Source organism: Neomonachus schauinslandi, chromosome 6 (assembly GCF_002201575.2).
Source record: "Neomonachus schauinslandi chromosome 6, ASM220157v2, whole genome shotgun sequence".
Lineage (NCBI taxonomy): Eukaryota > Metazoa > Chordata > Mammalia > Carnivora > Phocidae > Neomonachus > Neomonachus schauinslandi.
Window position 1 is genome coordinate 3,586,136 of NC_058408.1, and position 20,333 is coordinate 3,606,468.

Consider the following 20,333-nt stretch of genomic DNA (forward strand, 5'->3'; position numbering starts at 1 on the left):
AAGGATCAAGAGTAGTAGACTAACTTACGCTTTAAAAAAAAAAAAAAAGAGTTTCTTGAGAGTGAAGGAAGTGGAAGAGAAACAGGGAATAGGACGATAGACAAAGGTGTGCCCAACCCCCACAAAGAGGAGTATACACCATCTGAGTTCAAACAAAGGAAGGGATGGCCACAGTGTTCGCTCTTTCAGATAATTTTTTAAACTCTCATTTCCTTTTTAAGGAAAAAAATGATCATTTCCTTCTAGAAAAATAAATAAAGTGGTTCTAATCGTCTGCCTGTCAGTGCATCTCTGCTTGTCTGTCTGTCCATCCATACATACTCGGCGCTGTGTATCCTGGCTGCCAGGGGCCCTCAGCGGCGAGTTAGCCCATGCAGTCAGAAAACCTGGCATTTGAATCCCACTTCCACAAATCGGCAGTTACAGGATGAAGTGCAATTTAACTGAACCCTTCCTGCCTCATTTTCAAAACTGAAAATGTCAATAATATCTACTTCTAAGGTTGTTGCAAGAACTGAGATAATTTATGTTGGCATGGGGTGGATGCTGCAAGAATGAAATCAACTTTGCTGATTGCTATTATGATCAGCATTACAGTGACACATCTAATTCCGAATAAAACCAGAGATGACCCCTACATCCAAGGGTATAGTCCACAGAGGGGTTCAACAAAGGGCATAAACCCAAACAAGTTTCAGGGCTGCGGCGTCCCCGTGTCCCTTCAGAAGCTCTGTGACCACGTCAGCATTAATTAAAAGTGGTCAGCTCAGACACTGAGCCAGACTGTTCCCTTCAAGGATCTGAACTCCTTCTGACAAGGGGCAAAGCACACCAGATGCTTTTTAGGAGGTCCCATCTAGAAACGAGGGAGGTCTCAACTAAGGCGTACCAGCCTTCGTGAGTCATCCGGAGGAATCAGGACTCAAGAAAGGAACCTGACCAACAGCTGGTACAGAGGAGACATTTAGTTAATAAGAAGTCCCTGTCTTCCTCCCCTTTAGAAGTGCCCCAGCTGCTGAAATCCCCCCCACGGCGGGATCACTCATCATCTTGCCCACATATTAGCTCTGGTCTGGTCTGTTTCATATTAGCTCTGGTCTTCCTGTGTGTTCTGGTGCAAAGAATTCTTCCACTGTCTTTAAATACCATAACACTTCATTTTTTTTAATAGATCTTATTTTTTCGGGCAGTTTTATGTTCATAGCAAAACTGAGCAGAAATTACAGAGCTCCCATACCTCCTGCCCCCATGCATTCACTGCTTCCCCCGCCATCAACATCCTGCACCAGAGCGTCCATTTATGACTCTTGATGAACCCACACTGACTGACGCACCATTATCACCCAAAGTCCGTAGCTGCGTGGGGCTTCAGCTTCGGTGGTGCACATTCTGTGGGTTTGGACAAATGTATGTTGTCACAAATCCATTGTAGTATCACTCAGTCTAGTTTCACTGCCCTCAAAATCCCGTGTTCCTCCTCTTTCCCCCCTACTCCCTGACAACCACTCTTTTTACTGTGTCCACACCGTTGCCTTTTCCAGAATGTCACGTAGTTGGAATTATTCTGTTTGGAGCCTTTTCAGATTGGCTTCTTTCACTTAATAACATGCAGTTAAAGTACCTCCATGTCTTTTCATGGTTTGACAGCTCGTTTCTTTTCAGCATTGAATAATGGTCCAAATGTACATATGATGTTGGTTTGGATTAAGACAATCAGCTTTCTTCGTTTCTTTAGACAGCCTCAGAACATTTGCCTACATTAGCTTTTGGGAAGGCTCATCCTTCCGGCAGATCCGGTGGTGGGTTTACCACAATACTATCCCCTGACTGCTGCCATTTACTTGACATTCCAGGGTGTATGGAACTCCAGAGTGCATGCACAGTGCCACAGGAAAAACACTGCAAAACAAAGGGTTTATCAGGCCCCCTAACCTTCAAGAAGCTCAGTGCTCTTCCAGATTTTTCGAGGCTTCAATAATGAGTCCACTACCCATTTGTATTTACCCATGACTAATGCAGAAAGCATGTGTAATCATGATTTTAATCACTGGGGTAAAGCAGCCTACTCAAAAGACAATAGTGCCAAACTCCTTTGATATATTTGAGTAAGGACTTATATTTATAATGACCTTCTATCTCTGTGAAGCTTCAGGTTTGTCAATTATTAAAAACTGGGAGAGTGCTTAGGAACCATTTAAACAACAGCAGGGTCATAGAAGGCCCACCCCCATTCCGGAAGATGCAGTCAGGCCCTAGCAGAAAGAGAAGCCTCCACCAATGTCTCCTGCCACTGCTGGTCCGTGAACAGGACCGTAGGCGAACGTAGCTAGGGGGCACACCTCTCCCGTGTGATACCCTGAACCTCATTCAAGGCCTATAGGTTTCTAATGACCCATGTGTAAATGAGCTGAAAAAGAAAATTCTAACGTTCAAACTCCCTTCAGCCACTGACACTTTTAAGTCAAAAAAAGCAAAGAGGGATTTCTTGACTATTGTTTCTCCTTGTGCAAGATTATTATTTACCGACAGGAACCTTCAATTTCTTGGGCTGCTGAAATAGAAACCTACAAGTTTGAGAGGCGGAGCCTCAAAATTGCTCCCTAAATAAGAAACTCCTTTCTCTTTAGATGTTACCAGAGTGTGAGATGAACATCAACAACCGTGTCTTTAAGTGACTCTACCCAGTGCCATTTTTCCTTGTTATCTTTCAAAAAACTTCATTTTCTCTGTCCTTCATGAGATTATAACATCGTGAAGTAGACTGGGCACAGCTTTTCTTTCTTTTTTTTTTTTTTTTCCATTCAGACAAGACCGTGATACTGGCATTCTGAGGACGGCTGAGGAGGACGTATCCAGGGAGGTAAAGATGTGTGCGAATTTCTCTAAGAAAGCCCTGGGTACGAGTGGGTACCCACACCATCACAGTGGAGAATTCATTATGGGATTGTCTGGGAGAAAAAGAGCTGTATTACCCATATGGAGAAAAGTGAAAACTGATTCTAGTCCTTCCCCTATCTAGGTGGAAAATAGACATCTTTCATTCTACCCACCCTGGGGCCTGAACAAAGGGAAATGCGTTTTGACTTTTACAAATTTAACATTAATTCTCACATGTCTACTGGCATAAATTGGCATTTAGAGGAAAGCTTTGTTTTGTTCATTGGAGGATGAGCAGGAAACTTGGTGACTGGTGTTGGGCCTGGGTAAAAGACAAGACAGTAGCATAAGAAAATCACCATGAGCTAATATTAAGTAAAAGGTAAATCAGGACGTAAAGCTGTATTATGTGTATTAATACTAAGGGACTATCCCAATTTACCAGGAGATAATCTCGCACTTCTACAAACACAGTTGCACCAAAATATGGGTTCTTTACTTTTTCACGAGCCTGTTTAATTTTATTTTGAGTTTCATTCTACAACAAGGGCCAAAGGCATTATTTCAACCCTTTTTTGGATGGTTCCTCCTTTACTTAGTCACAGACAACTTTCGTTGGTGCCAAGGGGTGAGGAAGAGTTTTAAATATATGACCTAGCTTTGGGATACGTTTTGACTTTGTATGGCCTGGTACATGATGAATATTTTCTAATTATTTCATGTGTGCTTGGGAAGAATTTAGAAGTGTGAGATTTACCATCCTGTAAGTTAGGTAAAGGTTCTTAAGCTTGTGAATTGTGTTGGTCGAATCTAAATCTAAATCTTAACTATTTTTCACCTTGTTCTTTCAGCAATTGAGAGATGGTAAAATCTCCACCACTGATGGTGATTTTGTCAATTTCTCACATTGTCGTTCTCTTGATTTCAACCATATGTTTTTGTATATGGTTTGCATATCTATGCAAGTATATATACTATGTGTGCATATGTGAAAATAAAGAAAACCAATTTACTATATGCTTCTGTATTGAGTAAAATGATAACAGATTATATATAATTTTATTATTATGTAAGTACATAATTTAACTTTTACTTTCTTGGGAGTTGAACATTTTGTCATTATGAAGTGAAACTCCAACTGTACTGACATTTTTTCCCTAAAACTTTATTATAAGCTACACGACTAAACTGGCTTTCTTCAAGTTAAGTTTTGAATAATATAACTTTTACTAAGTTTTTGTTAAGTGACTTCACGCTCTATGTGCATTTGTTCAAGGATGTATAGCTGGATTTATTTTTAATCCAAACTGAAAACACTTGTCTCTGAGCTGGTGAGTTTGGTCCGTTTATATACATATTTTATGAATACGTTGTAATTTGATTCTGCCATCTTAGTTCATTTCAGTTTGCTTTCTTCTTCTCCCTTCTTGCCAAGTTTCTTTAACAATTTTTATCTTTCTTCTCCTTAAAGACAAATGCCTTAGCAAACTCTCATATCCTCTGGCTCCTAACCTCCCATTATTATGTTGATATGCTTTCTGTTTTCCTCTCTCTGGTTCTTCCTGTGTTTATTTATAAGACTGCTGAGGAAGATAGTCGTTCACTCTTACTTCCCTTTTGGTCCCCAACGTTTCTTAGACTTATTCTTTTCTAGAATAGTTCTTGCCAAAGAGTTGTTAGTGTGGGTCTTTGTGTTGCTACACTTCTGAAGCTTTGAATCTGAGATTAATTTTCATTGTGGAAAAACACATGTCACATAAAATTCACCATCTTAACCATTGTTAAGTATACTGTTCAGTAGTGTTGAGGGCATTTACACGGTTGTGTGACCAATCCCCAGACCTCTTTTCATCTTGCAAAACTGAAACTCTGTCCCTGATAAACGACAAGTTCCCCATTCTCCCTCCCTCAGCCCCCGGCAAACATCCAAAACACTGCTTTCTGTCTCTGTGAATTTGAATACTCTTGGTACCTCATAGGAGCGAGTGTAATCATATAGTATTTGTCTTTTTGTGACTGTCTTACTTCACTTAGCATAATGTCCTCAAAGTTTATCCATGTTGATGAGGTGCCAGAATTTCCTTTCTTTTTTTTCCTTTTTGCTATAAATGATTGCATTTATTTATTTATTTATTTATTTATTTTTAACATACAGTGATACATTAGTTTCAGATGTGCAATAAAAAGGAGACTGTTAAATATAAAGAATAAAGTGGCGGTTGCCAGAGGGGAGGTGGGGAAGTGACTGGGAGAAATAGGGGATGGGGATTAAGAATACACTGATTGTGATGAGAGTTTCCTTCCTTTTTAAGGTGGAATGATATTCCATTGTATTGTATACCACATTTTATTAATCCACTCACCCATTAATGGACAATTGTATTGCTTCAATGTTTTGGTTATTGTGAATGTTGCTGTAAGAAACATGGGTGTGTAGATATTTCTTTCAGATACTGCTATCACTTCTTTGTGGGTATATGCCTAGCAATGGAATTCCTGGATCATAATAATTCTATTTTTAGTTTTTTGAAGGTTTTCCATATTGTTTGCATAACCGCTGTACTATTTTACATTTCCAACCACAGTACACAGGGGTTGTGACTTCTCTCTCTCCTGACTGATTTTTGCTATTTTCTGTTTGGTAACAGCCATCCTACTGGACGTGCTATGGTATCTCACTGTGCTATATTTCAGTTTCCATAATGATTATTCTATAGCGAGTATTGATTATTATTGCCCATTTTCTCCTATGCTCATTGTCCATTCGTATAGCATTTTTGATAAAAAGTCTATTCAAGTTCTCTGCTCATTTTTAAACCAGGTCATTTGTTTTTCATTGAGTTGTAGCAGTTTTTATACATTAATCCCTTAGCAGATATATAATTAGCAAATATTTTCTGTCTTTCCAAAGGAAAAGGTTTCCTTTCCCTCTGTTGCTTGTGTAGTTTGATGCACAGAAGTTTTTCATTTTGATGTGCTCAGAGTTATGTGTTTCTCTTTTGTTGACAGTACATTGGGTGTCACACTGAAGAACCCATTGCCACCTCCAGTGTCAGAAACCTTTGTCCTGATGTTTTCTGAGAGTTTTATCATTTTAGCTCTTATGATTAGATCTTTAATCCTTTTGAGTTAATTTTTATATATGGCCTAAATCCAGTTTCATTCATTTGCATATGAATGTCCTGACTGCCCAACATTATTTTTGAAAAAAAAAAAAGAAGAAAAGAGGAATCCATCAAAATCCTAGAGGAGAACATAGGCAGTAACCTCTTTGACATCGGCCACAGCAACTTCTTTCAAAACACATCCCCAAAGGCAAGGGAAACAAAAGCAAAAATGAACTTTTGGGACTTCATCAAGATAAAAAGCTTCTGCACAGCAAAAAAACAGCCAACAAAGCAAAGAGGCAACCCACAGAATGGGAGAAGATATTTGCAAATGACATTTCAGAAAAAGGGCTAGTATCCAAGATATATAAAGAACTTCTCAAACTCAACACCCAAAAAACAAATAATCGAGTCAAAAAATGGGCAGAAGACATGAACAGACACTTCTCAAAAGAAGACATGCAAATGGCTAACAGACACATGAAAAAATGTTCATCATCATTAGCCATCAGGGAAATTCAAATCAAAACCACATTGAGATACCACCTTACACCAGTTAGAATGGCAAAAATGGACAGGGAAAGAAACAACAAATGTTGGAGAGGTTGTGGAGAGAGGGGAACCCTCTCACACTGTTGGTGGGAAGGTAAGTTGGTCCAGCCACTTTGGAAAACTGTGGAGGTGCCTCAAAAAATTAAAAATAGAGCTATCCAATTGAACTCCTGCGTATTTACCCCAAAGACACAGATGTAGTGAAAAGAAGGGCCATATGCACCCTAATGTACATAGCAGCAATGTCCGCAATAGCCAAACTATGGAAAGAGTAGAGATGCCCTTCAACAGATGAATGGATAAAGATGATGTGGTCCATATACACAATGGAATATTACTCAGCCATCACAAAGGATGAATACCCAACTTTTACATCAACATGGATGGGACTGGAGGAGATTATGCTAAGTGAAATAATTCAAGCAGAGAAAGTCAATTATCATATGTTTTCACTTGTTTGTGGAACATAAAGAATAGCATGGAGGACATTAGGAGAAGGAAGGGAAAAATGAAGGGGGTGGAAATCGGACGGGGAGATGAACCATGAGAGACTATGGACTCTGAGAAACAAACTGAGGGTTCTAGAGGGGAGGGGGAGGGGGGATTGGTTAGCCCGGTGATGGGTATTAAAGAGGGCACGTACTGCAGGGAGCACTGGGTGTTATACGAAAACAATGGATCGTGGATCACTACATCAAAAACTAATGATGTAGAGTATGGTGACTAACATAACATAATAAAATAAAATTTAAAAAAAAAGAAGAAAAGAAAAGGAAACAGACTCACAAATGCTGAGAAGCAATGATTGCCAGAGGGGGATGACTGAAACAGGTGTAGGGGATTAAGTGGCACAAACTTCTGGGTATAAAGTAAATAAGTCACAGGGATAAAAAGTACAGCACTGGGAATATAGCCAATAATATTGTAATAACTTTGTATGGTGACTACGCCTAATGGTGGTGAGCTCTGCATAATGTATACAGCTGTTGAATCACTGTGCGGCACACCTGAAACTAAGAACACATTGCACATCAACTACATTTCAATTAAAAAAGTGTGATTTAAAAAAAAGCATTTGACCATATATGTGAGGGTTTGTTTCTGTGCTGTTGTTTCCCATTGGTCTTTATGCCAGTCCCACACTGTTTTGATTGAAATCAGAAATGTGAGGCCTCCCAATCTGCTCTTCCTTTTCAAGATTGTTTGGACTGGTGGGAGGGATGGGGCGGCTGGGTGATAGACATTGGGGAGGGCATGTGCTATGGTGAGCACTTGAATTGTGCAAGACTGTTGAATCACAGACCTGTACCTCTGAATAATACATTATAATGTTAAATAATAATACATTATATGTTAAATAAAAGAAGATAGTAGGAAGGGAAAAATGAAGGGGGGGAAATTGGAGGGGGAGACGAACCATGAGAGACTATGGACTCAGAAACAAACTGAGGGTTCTAGAGGGGAGGGGGGTAGGAGGATGGGTTGGCCTGGTGATGGGTATTAAAGAGGGCACGTACTGAATGGAGCACCGGGTGTTATACGCAAACAATGAATCATGGATCACTACATCAAAAACTAATGATGTACTGTATGGCGACTAATGTAACATAATAAAAAAAGATTGTTTGGACTATTTGGAAGCCTTTAAGATTCCATATATTTTAGCATGAATTTTTCTCTATCTGCAAAGAAATGCCACTGGGATTCTGATGGGGATTGCATTGAACTTGTGGATCACTTTGGGTACTATCAATACCTTAACGTATTAGGCCTCCCAGTCCATAAATACAGGATGACTTCCCATGTATCCTGTCTTCTTTTATTCCTTTCAATCATGTTTTGTAGTTTTCAATGTACAAGTCCTTCACCTTCTTGGTTAAGTTTGCTCCTAAGTATTTCATATTTTTGAAGCTATTGTAAATGAAATTGTTTCCTAATTTCCTTTTCGGATGGTACTTTGTTAGTGTATAAAAGTGAAACTGATTTGTGTGTATTGATTTTTTTTGTCCCACAACTTTGCTGAATTTATTAGTCGAATCGTGGAATCTTTAGGGTTTTCCGCATATAAGTTCATATTGTTTTGAGTTGATTTTTGTGTATGGTGGAAGGCAGGGGTTCAATTTCGTTTTGTCATTTTTGTGTTTGTGTAGATATCCAGTCTCCCCAACACCATCTGTTGAAGAGACTATCCTTGGCACCTTTGTCAAAGATCAGTTGACTGAATATTCATGGGTTTATTTCTGTGGTCTCTATTCTATTCCATTGGTTTATATGTTTGTCTTTATACCATTTGAAGTAAAGAAGCCCCCTCCAAATCAATTAAGTGTCTTTGATAGTGATACTGCTAAAGTTGAGAACTCCATTTCAACACGAGATTCAGGAGAATTGTCCAAGCATGTAAGCATTTTTTTTTAATTTTTAAAATTTATTTCAATTCAACTATATTTAACATACAATCTTATATTAGTCTCAGGGGTACAATATAATGATCAACAATTCTTCACATTAGTTAGTGCTCATCATGATAAGTGTACTTTTAATCCCCATCATCTATTTCATGCATCCCCCCACCCACATCCCCTCAGGCACCCACCAGTTTGTTCTCTGTATTTAGGGATCTGTTTTGTTTGTTGGTTGGTCTCTTTTTTGTTTGTTTTTATATCTGAGTTGTAGGTTAGGTTGCTTTTTAAGTAAACATTTCATCTCATATTCTTCTGTTTTCTGGGAATACTACAGTTTGCATATAACATCCAAAAAGTAAATAAATAAATTTTATAAAATTTACTTATTATATTTTTCTATATTTTCTAAGAATATTACATTTTACAACTAACACATTTATAATGCAAAAAAATAAATAAATAAAACGTCCTTTTTCAAAGGGCATCATCTGCCAAAGTGCCAGATGTGGTCTCTTTAACCCAGGAGTGAGCTGTGTGAGGGTGGTTGATTTGTGTGCTGTGAGCCACATGGGGCGGCGGGGGTGGGGTGCTCTGGACCTCACCGACATGGGGGTCTGCATGCTGACTGCGACTTCCAGAGGGCCCTCACTGGGGCCAGCCTCAGGTGATGCAGATTGGTCCCACAGCCTATCGGAAAATCAGTGAATCCTATGCCCTGGAGAAAGGTTTATTCGGTTCCCCGAAAATAACTCCTTTCTGCGATTCTGTCCCTCCGAAGGGGAGCATTCATGGCATTGGTTTCTCTGGAGGAAGCACCATTGGTGATTTATACAGAGGGGCCAATATTTCCAAGAAGCTTCCCTATCTCTAGCTACAGTGACAAATCTAGTCCCATCCCCCTGATCCGTAGGTACACCACATTATTAATTTTTCAACAGTATTTCCTATCCTCTTACGTGTGTGGATTCCAGACCCACGTGACCCAAAGAGGGACATGCAAAGAGCAAAAAGTTAGAAAAGAGTGAGTGACATCTACCCTACGTGACAGCAAATATCACCTAAAGAAATTAAATTCCTAAAGTCAATATTTACAATAGAGCAGCTGACTCTGTTTCTGGGGATTACGGAGTAGCCTCCCCCCAGAAGCAACACCATGACTCCGTCCTAGGACGGGAGGTGACAGCTTCAGGCTTCAGGCTTCAGGCCACACAAGGATAAGACCCCTGAGGGGAAGCCGACTCAGCAGTAAGCACCGCAGGGGCCCGGGGTGGGTTTCACGGCTGCAGCTGGGGAACAGGTGTCAAAGCAGAGCCTGGCAGCCACACCGGCCACGGCGGTAAACATCAGTTTGTGTGGCACCCAAAGAGCTGGCATCTGGACAGAAGAGAGCTCTGCAGATGGGGCCTCGTTCACCGGCTGAGTCCTGGGATCTGCACACATTGGGGCTGAGATCAAGCGAGGCCCAGCAGCTGCTATGGGGTTGAGCACAGAGCAGAAGGATGAGAGAGCGCACAGTGCTGGCTAGTGGATGTCACTACAATGAGATACATCTTTCCAACCTGGGCAACCACCTAACCAAGCAGGGAGGCTGCACGTGAGGGGTAAACATCACACAATGGACAACTCTAGACCCATCCTACCCACACCAAAACCAAGCCTCAACCTGATTCAGAAAAAAAGAAATGAGTCTGAGTTGTGGGTTTTCCCCACTTTCATTTAGATATGATTAATATATAACATCATGTAAGTTTAAAATGTACAATGTGATGATTTGATACATGGAGATATTGGGAATTTATTACCACAATAAGATGAGTTAGCCCCTCCATCACCTCACATGATTATCTGTGTGTGCGGTGAGAACACTTAAGATTTACTCTCTTAGCGACTCTCAAGTATACAATACAGCATTGCTAACTACCATACCTGCTGTGCATTAAATCCCCAGAACTTATTTGCCTTGTACCTGGAAGTTTATATCCTTTGTCAAAAACTCAATGCTGAAAAGTTGGCAGCCTATCCTCCAAGATGAGGAGCAAGACGAGGGTGCCCGCTTTTACTCATATGATGCTGGAACAGCTCGCCAGAGTGTTCAGGCAAGACTAAGAAATAAAAGACATCCAAATTAGAAAGGAAAAAGTAAAATTTTCCTTCTTTGCAGAGGATATGGTCTCATACATAGAAAATCCTAAAAACTTCACTAAAAAACTATTAGAACTAATCAAGGAATTCAGTAAGTTAACAGGATACAAATATCAACATGCAGAAATCAATTTCGTTTCTATACACTAACAACAAACTATCCAAAAAAGAAAATCCTACTCACAATATCATCAAGTAATAAAATATTTAGGAATAAATTTAACCAAGAAGGTGAAAGTTCTGAACATGATTAACTGTAAGAATCTGTTGAAAGAAATTGAAGACCCAACAAATGGGAAAATATTCTGTGCTCATGGATCAGAAGAATAAATATTTTTAATATGTCCCTATTGCCCAAAGCCATTTATAGATTCAATGCAATCTCTATCAAAATTACAATGGCGGTTTCACAGAGACAAAAATTTTAAAATCCTAAAAATTTTTTTGGAACCACAAAGACCCCAAATAGCCAAAAGTGATCTTGAGGAAGAAGAAAAGAAGCTGGAACCATCACACTTCCAATCGAACTACAAAACAAGGCTGTGGTAACAAAAACACTATCATACTGGCATAAAAATAGACACATAGATCAATGGAACAGAATCAAGGACCCAGAAATAAACCCCTGTTAACCAATATTTGATAAGGGAGACAAGAATACTCACTGGGGGAAGGCTAGTCTTGTCAATAAATGGTTTCGGGAAAACTGGATCACCACATGCAGAAGAATAAAATTAAACTCCTATCTTACCGCACTCATAAAAATGAACTTGAAAAGGAATATCAACGTAAACATGAGACCTGAAACCCTAAATCTCCAAGTAGAAAACATAGAGAAAAGATCCATGACATGGGTCTTGGCAACAACTTTTTAGATATAATACCAAAGCACAAGCAACAAAAGCGAAATTCAGTAAGTGGGCCTACATCAAATAAAAACTTCTACATAGCAAAAGAAACAATCAACGTAATGAAAAAGCAACCTGAGGAATGGGAATAAATATTTTCATGCCATATATCTGATGAGGGATTAATATCCAAAATATATGCAGACTCCCACAACTCAATAGCAAAACAAAACAAAAACAAAAACCCCACAACAGACAATCCAATTTAAAAATGGGCAGTTGAACTAAATAGACATTTTTCCAAGGAAGACATATTAAGAGCCAACAGGTATATGAAAAGATGCTCAATATCACTAATCATCAGGGAACTGCAAAGCAAAACTGCAATGAGACATCACCTCATACCTGTTAGAATGGCCATTATCAAAAATACAAGAGATAACCAATGCTGGTGAAGATGTAGAAAAAGAGAACCCTCATGCACTGTTGGTGGGAATGCAAATTGGTGCAGCCACTGTGGAAAACAGGATGGGGGTTCCTCAAAAAACTAAAAATGGAACTACTATATGATCCAGCAATCCAAATTCTGGGTGGTGATAACAGGGTATCAGAGAGATAGACCTGCACCTCCATGTTTATTGCAGCATTATTCACAATAGCTAAGATATGGAAACAGCCTATGTGCCCATCGATTGATGTATGGGTAAAGAAAATGTGTATATACACAAAAGAATATTAATCAGGCATGAAAAAGAAGGAAATCTTGCTATTTGCTACAACACAGATGGATCTAGAAGGCATCACGCTAAGTGAAATAATTCAGACAGAGGAAGACAAATACTGTATGATCTCACTTATATGTAGAATCCAAAAAAAAAAAAAAGCTGAACTCATTGAAACAGAGTAGAGTGTTGTTTACCAGGAGCTGGGTGGGTGTGGGAAATGAGGAGATGTTGGTCAAAGTATTCAAACTGCCAGGTATAAAGTGAGTGGGTTCTGGGGATGTAATACACAGCATCGTGATTGCAATTAACAATTATGTATCACATACTTGAGAGAGCAGACCTCGAATGTTCTCAGCACAAGAACGGAATGGCAATTATGTGGTATGAAGGAGGTATTAGCTAAGGCTCGAGTGTCAATCATTCTGCAACAGGTAAGTGTATCAAATCAACACAAGTGCCTTAAAGGTACACAATGTTATGTGTCAATTATGTCTCAGTAAAGCTGAAAAACAGTAGAGGTACAGGAGAACAAACAGTGCTGGGGGAAATTGCAGATGGCTGAAGTAGAGATACAAGCCCTTGCCATCCAGCTTGACACCAGAAAGACTGCATCCTGGGAAGAAGGCCCAAGGACCAGAGTAGGGACTGTTATAAAACACACGCTAACAAAGCCCCAAACCAATCCCTGACATGCGTCCAAGTGTGAGTCATGACAAATAAGTGGGACTAGTCAAACAGCTTGGGATTTACACAAATCCACCTTAAAAAAGCCTAAGCCAAGCTCTGACATGAGTCCGAGAAAGCTGGTTAGAGACAGGACAAAAAGAGAAGCTTGGGAAATATCTTGGCCAATTTATCAGAAATTCATAGCAATTCAAAAAATGTGTTTAATTAAAGCTTCAAATTATAAAGCAAAGCCTAATAGCATTAATGCAGTATAAGATAAACCAACAGTCACAGATATTTAAAACCTCGGACACAGTAATTGATAGAACAAGAAGAAAAACACCAGAAAGGAGACTGAAAAATTACAACCCTATATTCAACCAATATGATCTTATTTTCATTTAAAGAACACCAGAAAAACAACTCAATAGTACATACTCTCTTCAAGTGCACATGGAATGCTCACCAAAGTAAGATATATGCAGGGACTTAGAGCGAGTCTCAGTAAAACTCACCTCTGAAATCTTAGAGTATATTTCATGACCACAGCAGGACTAAATTAGAAATCAACAATATGATATCTAGAACATTTTCAACTTGCTTGAAATTATGTAACGCATTTTAAAATAAGCCATTACTTAATACATGCCAAAGATGATTGGGGACAATAAAATCACACCCATAAAACATAGGGAGCCAAGCAAAAGCAGTGCTAAGAGGAAAAAAAAATGTTGCTTTAAGTGTTTTAATTTAAAAGAACACAGTACTAATATAATTGATATAGATTTATGTCTTACAACATTAGAAAAAAAGGAGCAAAGCAAACAATAAATAGTATATAGAAATAACAAAGCTATAAACAGAAGTCGATACACAAATTTAATTTTGTATATTGTAAAACACAGGTAAACAGACAAAACAAAAGAGTAAACAGCAAATGGACAAACAGTAAAATAGACAAAAAACATAAAGAAAATTAATACAGGAAGTGTTGGTTCTTATAAAATATTAATTCAGGTGGCTGATAACTTGATACCTTGGTAAATGTGTAAATCAATTTGGCTGGCTCAGGCTCACTCAGTAATAGGTTTTGTTCAGCCCTGAAGTGCCAGAGGTGGGGAGTTTTGATTGGATGATACCCAGCCTGCCGTCCCTCCCATTTTCTTCTCAGAGACTACAAAACGCTCTATACCTTGATCTGGATCCGAAGGTGTAATATGGAAGTTAAGGACCTACCTGGTATTTCTTAGTGTAGATGCCCTTTTACCTGCCCTAGATCCTCCCCTTAGGAGACCTCTCATACCTGCAAGACATACAAAAGGCATCAACTTGGTGGCGACTCTTGACTGAGGATTTTAAGTGATCGTTTCAAATAGTACTTGGGAATAGGACTTGAGATGTCAGGTGGTCACACACATTTTCCAGACATTCCCCTCCCTACCCTCCCAATATTAAGAGTTCTTTCATTTCCCAGGTGGCTGATAACATTACAACAATGAAGCCTTGCAAATTCTGGAACACTGATCTTTTAGTGGGTTGAGAGCCTGATAAATCACTGTGTATCTCTAGAATGGCCCAAGTCACTGATTGTTGGACTACTGACCAAGAGTCAGGGAAAAGGCATATTTGTTTTTCATTTCTTTGGTGCAGCTTTTAAAATTCTAAGTGCACAGATGTGATGAGGGAGCAGAAGGCAAGCTGAGGACGAAGCACAAGCTGACACTCTGCGCTCCCCCAGTCCCCGCCTTGGATCTGTGTGACGTTCCTCAGGCACTCCCAGCTGCCCTAAAGCTAGGGGACGGAAAAAAAACCAAACGGTTAACTAACAGAAATCACAGTCTAGCAAGACAGGAATCTCCCTGGGTTTACCAATGTCTTAGTGATTTACAAGGAAAAAGCTTTCTTATCAATAGGCTAAGTTTCAGAGACCCATAACTCAATTTCCTACAGCCCTAACATCACCACCCCTTCCAGGAGTGATGTGGGAAACCCAGGCAGAAGGGAATGTAAACAAAGTTAAATTTCTTTCTGACCTGCAGCCTATAGACAAGGACTTGAGGTAGGAAGAGGATAACATTCCTCTAGGAAACTCCCAACTGTCTTAATGCTTTGCTAGACGGAAAAACTACCTTAGCTTGACAATAGCCAGGCTTCCCGTAACCTAAGGGTCTTTAGCATATCAAAGTCCTTTTGGACGCCTCCCTTTTTTCCTTACCTCTCCCAACTCCTGAGTATATAATCAGCCACTCCTCACAACCCCACTGCAGCCGCTCGCTTTTTGCCCATGGGTCCTGTCTTCGTGATTTAATAAAATCAACTTTTTACACCAAAGACGTCCAAGAATTCTTTCTTGGCCCTCGGCTCCGGACCTCACCAACATTCTAAAACTACATCATAAAGATGTAGGAGCATTGCTCCGACTTCCCTTTGTTTGGGCCAGTAGCCTGTGTGTTTTCTGCTGGAGAAACAACGGAGGGCATCACCCCACATAAGTTAGTTTCTAGTACAGGGAAAAGAAAACATCCTGAATCATGGATATTTCTGTCCTCTGCCTCCTGGTCTCTAGTTTGGGGGCCCTCTGACCTCCCTAACGTCCCTCAACTCTTTATGTTAAGAGAGCTCAAGGCATCCACATAAGCAGCACGAAAGTCTGTAATGAAGAGTCATGACAACCTGCTGGTATTTTTGGCACCTGCCAGACCCTCCTTGATTTTGCCTGACTCACTCCTGCATATTCAAAGGTTTTCAAACCCAGACTGCAGCTCTCTCCTCCACAAACCCGTTTCCAATTAACTCAGTTTTCTTCTCCCTTCACATGCCCTGGTCTTTGGGACTCCTTTTCATTTCATGGCCCCTTCCTTCTTGCAAGTCAGACAGTGGGTTACCACCATACTAGATGCTGATTGACTCCATTTATTTGATGTCTCAGGGTTACAATTCTCCAAATGGTGTCCGTTGTTAAGATACAGAAAAAACATTGTAGACAAAGTATTCATTGGGCCCTTAACTCTTCTAGAAGCTTCCTGCTCTGCCAGAATTTGAAGGGAGTTATTGCTGTAATGATATGAGCCTATTAGTCACTTGTGTTTACCCACGAACAATCCCCCAAGATCTCCTCCTGCCTTGGTTGCTATGTGAACAGAAAGGGAGGAAGTTGGGGTTGGTGACTCACTCTTCCTTCACGGTCTCGGAGCCTCACTTAAGGGGTTCCGGCATCTACCAACCCACACTGAAGTCTGCTGTTTAGAAAGTTCTAACGTTGTAACTCCTTTCAAACATTTGTTAAAATAAAATAAAATAAGTGATAATTTAGCTCTGATTTTTCATTGTGTCTAAGATGCGTATGAGAAAGCTGTTCAGCTCCTCTGACTAGGGAAACACAGAGCTAAAGCCCTGGATGGGAGGAGTCTCAGAACAAGTTTCGTAATCTCCGCCTCTGGGGGCTGAGCTCAAGGCAGGCAGCCGGGGTGGCTACTCTGTGATTCTCACCACTGCCATTTTCTAACCTCAGAAATTATTTCCTTAGCCTTTCAGGAGATTGCAGTATTTCTGCAGTTCAGTTTCTGAGAGCTTTACTGATTTGTCTTCCTACTCAAGCCAAGCAAACACTGATTGCTACATTTCTGAAGAAGATCTCGCGATCTGGACTCCTGGGGAGAATCTTCGGTGAGGTGAGTCCGGTCAGGATTTTTGTAGAGGACATGCGGGTACTTCCTTGATGGGGGGTGGGGCCGGTATCAACTGTATTCTGAAAAGTGAAAATCTCAGTGCCTTCATCCTAATCCTTCCACTACAGGGGACGATGATAGGTATCTTTGACGATTGCAGCTTTAAAATTCATTCTGTGGGTGTTTACAGCATGGTTGATATTCAGAAGCGGGCCTTGGCTTTCTAGCCTGGAGGGGGCCCGGGGAACTTGCCGGCTGTGGTGGGAGCTGGGATAGGGGACAGGATGTTGGGATGAAAAAAGTATTATGCAATGATGCTAAGTAAGAAAACACATCTGGACGTAAAACTATATTCTATGGTATTATCCCGATTTCACGAAACATGAGAACACCCACACACAGTAGAGCGTTTCTCAGGTTCACGGGCACACTCACTCAAACACATGGCGCCCTAGCGTTTCCCTAAGGGCTGTGGGTCCGCTCTGCCTCGAATGGCGGGCCGGCATTTCAGGTCGTGGCAGACACACTCCCCGGGCTCCTCGAAGGCTGAGGCAAACGGTGGCGGGGTTTGTAGAAAAGAGGTGGTTGGAGACAGATCTGTAGCCACAGTTTGGAAGATGCTTTAGTCTTTCTGTAGAGCTTGGTACACAAACTTTTCATGCCCATTTGAGAGAAACGTAGCATTTTAAGTATTAGTTTCAGAATTTCCTAAGTGTTAGATCAAGCTTTTTATTTAAGCTGAGCAGTGTTGGTCAGCTTTTCTAAGTATTTTCTGCTTCTTTTCCTGCTTTGTTCAGTAACTAACATATGCTAGAATCAAACTATAATCATGATTTTGTCCATTTTTCCTTGTAGTTCTCTCAACTGTTAACATATATGTATGAATATATAGCGAGAAATATGCTACATAACACTATTCATAATAGTATGAATAACAAAAGCTCATAATAAATAATATATGTTTATTACTATTAAGCAAATACATAACTAAAACTGTTGGCAACTTTCTGGAAGGTAAACCTTTAATCACTGTGCAGTGAAACTCTAGTTCTGATTAAAGTCTTTGTCTTAAAGTCTTTTTAAGGCTACATGACACAGATCGTCTGCTCTCTTTAATGTTTCCATGTACAGCGTCGGCAACGATCTTTTTTAAAACTGAGTTACTTTTTGTCAATGATACCTACATAGATTTTTTTTTAAATCCATTTTAGAAATGTTGCCTTTTAGTGGGTTTATCCCTTTATGTACATTAGGTGAAGTGCTGTATTTTGACTAACTTAAAACAATTACCTATAGTGTTTATTCTGTGCTTTCTTCTTCTTCGCCAATAAATTTAAATTTATATCTCCAACCCCTCCTAACAGGCAAGTAGCTCATTAAGCACAAATCCTCTTTCTTCCCTGTCCACCCCACCATGTTGATCTACTTCCCGTTTTGTTTCTCTTCAGTTGGGGCTTTATTTATTTTTAAAATATTGAAAGAGTCAATCAAGGTCTTGTTCTCTCTTTCGTTTTTGTCAGCAGTTGTGGTTTTTTTTTTTTCTTTTCTTTTTTTTCCTGACCTCTTTTATTTTCCAGGGGAATACTGTTTCCAAAACACTGCTCCGTTGGTGTCTTTGTGTTGCAAATCTGTTTACTGTGTTGGTCAATATCAGAGATTCATCTGTAGTACATTGCATTTCAGTGCCATTTGAGCTAGATACAAAATTCTGGTTTCAAAACTATTTTTTCTTCAATTTATATTGGCCAACGCCTCTCTGAAACATTTGGGTTCACATAAATTTTGAAATTCAGAATTTGAGTGACTTAGGAAAGGCTGTCTAATGCACACACCACATCTTGTGTTGATCATATAGATGACTGAATAAGATCTGAGTCCTGACTCAGCTCACAGGCACTCACGGTCGTGTAGCAATGTTGTGGGAAACAAAGGCAAAAGGCAATGAGATACAATTAAATGTGCTTATAACTTGCAGCCCATGGACAGATACTTGAGGCAGGCAGAGTATAGTTACTGCTTTGCTAGAGGGAAAAACAACCTTAGTTTGACAATAGCTAGGCCTCCAGTATCCTGTGCATCTTCTTTAGCATATGAAAGTCCTTTTCGAACTTCCCTTGAACTTCCCTTATCTTTACTTCCCACAGCCCCAAAGTATATAATGGGTCACCCCTCACAACCCCAGGGCAGCAGCTCTTTCTGCCCAGGGTCCTGTCCCTGTGCTTTAATAAAACCACCATTTTTGCACCAAAGATGTCTCAAGAATTCTTTCTTGGCCCTTAGCTCCAGGCCCCAACAATGCTGCTCAAAACCCTATCAGCAAGACATGTGAGAACTTGCATTAAGGTGGAATTTAAAAGAAAAAAAAAAAAATTCTACACAGGCTCCTGAGGTCTCACATCAGATATTTTTCTAGCAAAATTTGTCATCAAATTGATACACACACGTCATGCGCAATCACACACACCCACATAACTTTTGTTTTCACAATTTGGGGAGATTTCAGTAGTGCAGATATGGAATTTGGGTGAAATACTATATGAAGGTACTCCATGCCAGTTTTGCTGTTGAAAATCTGATTTTGAAACTTTGTAAGTGATCTACTCTTTTTCTCTGGAAGTCAAATTTTTCTTGCTGTTTTGGATATTTTTCAGTTCCTCTACATTATGTCCTGATGTGGGTTTTTCCTTTGCTCTCCTATTTGGCACACTCTTGGTCAATCCCTCTGAGGATATCCATGTTATTTGAATTCCAAGAAGTGTATCTCATTATTTCTTTCAATATTTTCTCCTTTTCATTTTATATTTTGTTCTTTTAACAACAAACAGCGTATGGGTGTGGACACTTTGACCTGTGGCCTGAGAGGTCTCACATGCATTTTCTGTCTTCTATTTCTGAATCCATTCTGTCTTCTTGTGGGACAGCTTTCAATCTCATCTTACAAATCACTCACTTACATTCGAGTTGTACCCATTGAAGTATGTGGTCACATGATTATATTCTAGGAGCTAAGTCTTCTGAATTCCATAGTCTAAGCTATTAACAATCGTCTTCTGCTTACTGAGTCATGTGCTGGGGGAAGATATGGGAGGAAAAAAAAAGACAAAAGTGACGTTTTTCACAAATACTGATTTTCATAAGCTGAATTAGATTCAGAGTTTAGGATACTATGTAAAAATATCCAACATAAGAATATGATTGGATTTGGGCTGAACACGTCTGCACATGTACATAATTTGGCAGAATTACATTATACTAGTTTCATGAAGACCATGTATTCTCTAGATTTACCTTTCAAAAAAAAGGGGGGGGGAAGTACATTTCATGCAGAGAGCCTGACATAGCACGA

General features: G+C 39.8%; 1 protein-coding gene across 1 annotated transcript in view; it reads left to right on the plus strand.

Annotated features, from left to right (window-relative positions):
* The first annotated feature begins 16,762 nt into the window (after positions 1-16,762).
* The window catches only part of IFI16 (interferon gamma inducible protein 16), a 93,493-nt gene continuing 89,922 nt past the window's right edge, over positions 16,763-20,333 (plus strand). Inside the window, exon 1 of the mRNA XM_044915881.1 lies at positions 16,763-16,990. The gene's annotated coding sequence lies outside the window, so the exon portion shown is untranslated. The remainder of the gene's footprint in view (positions 16,991-20,333) is intronic.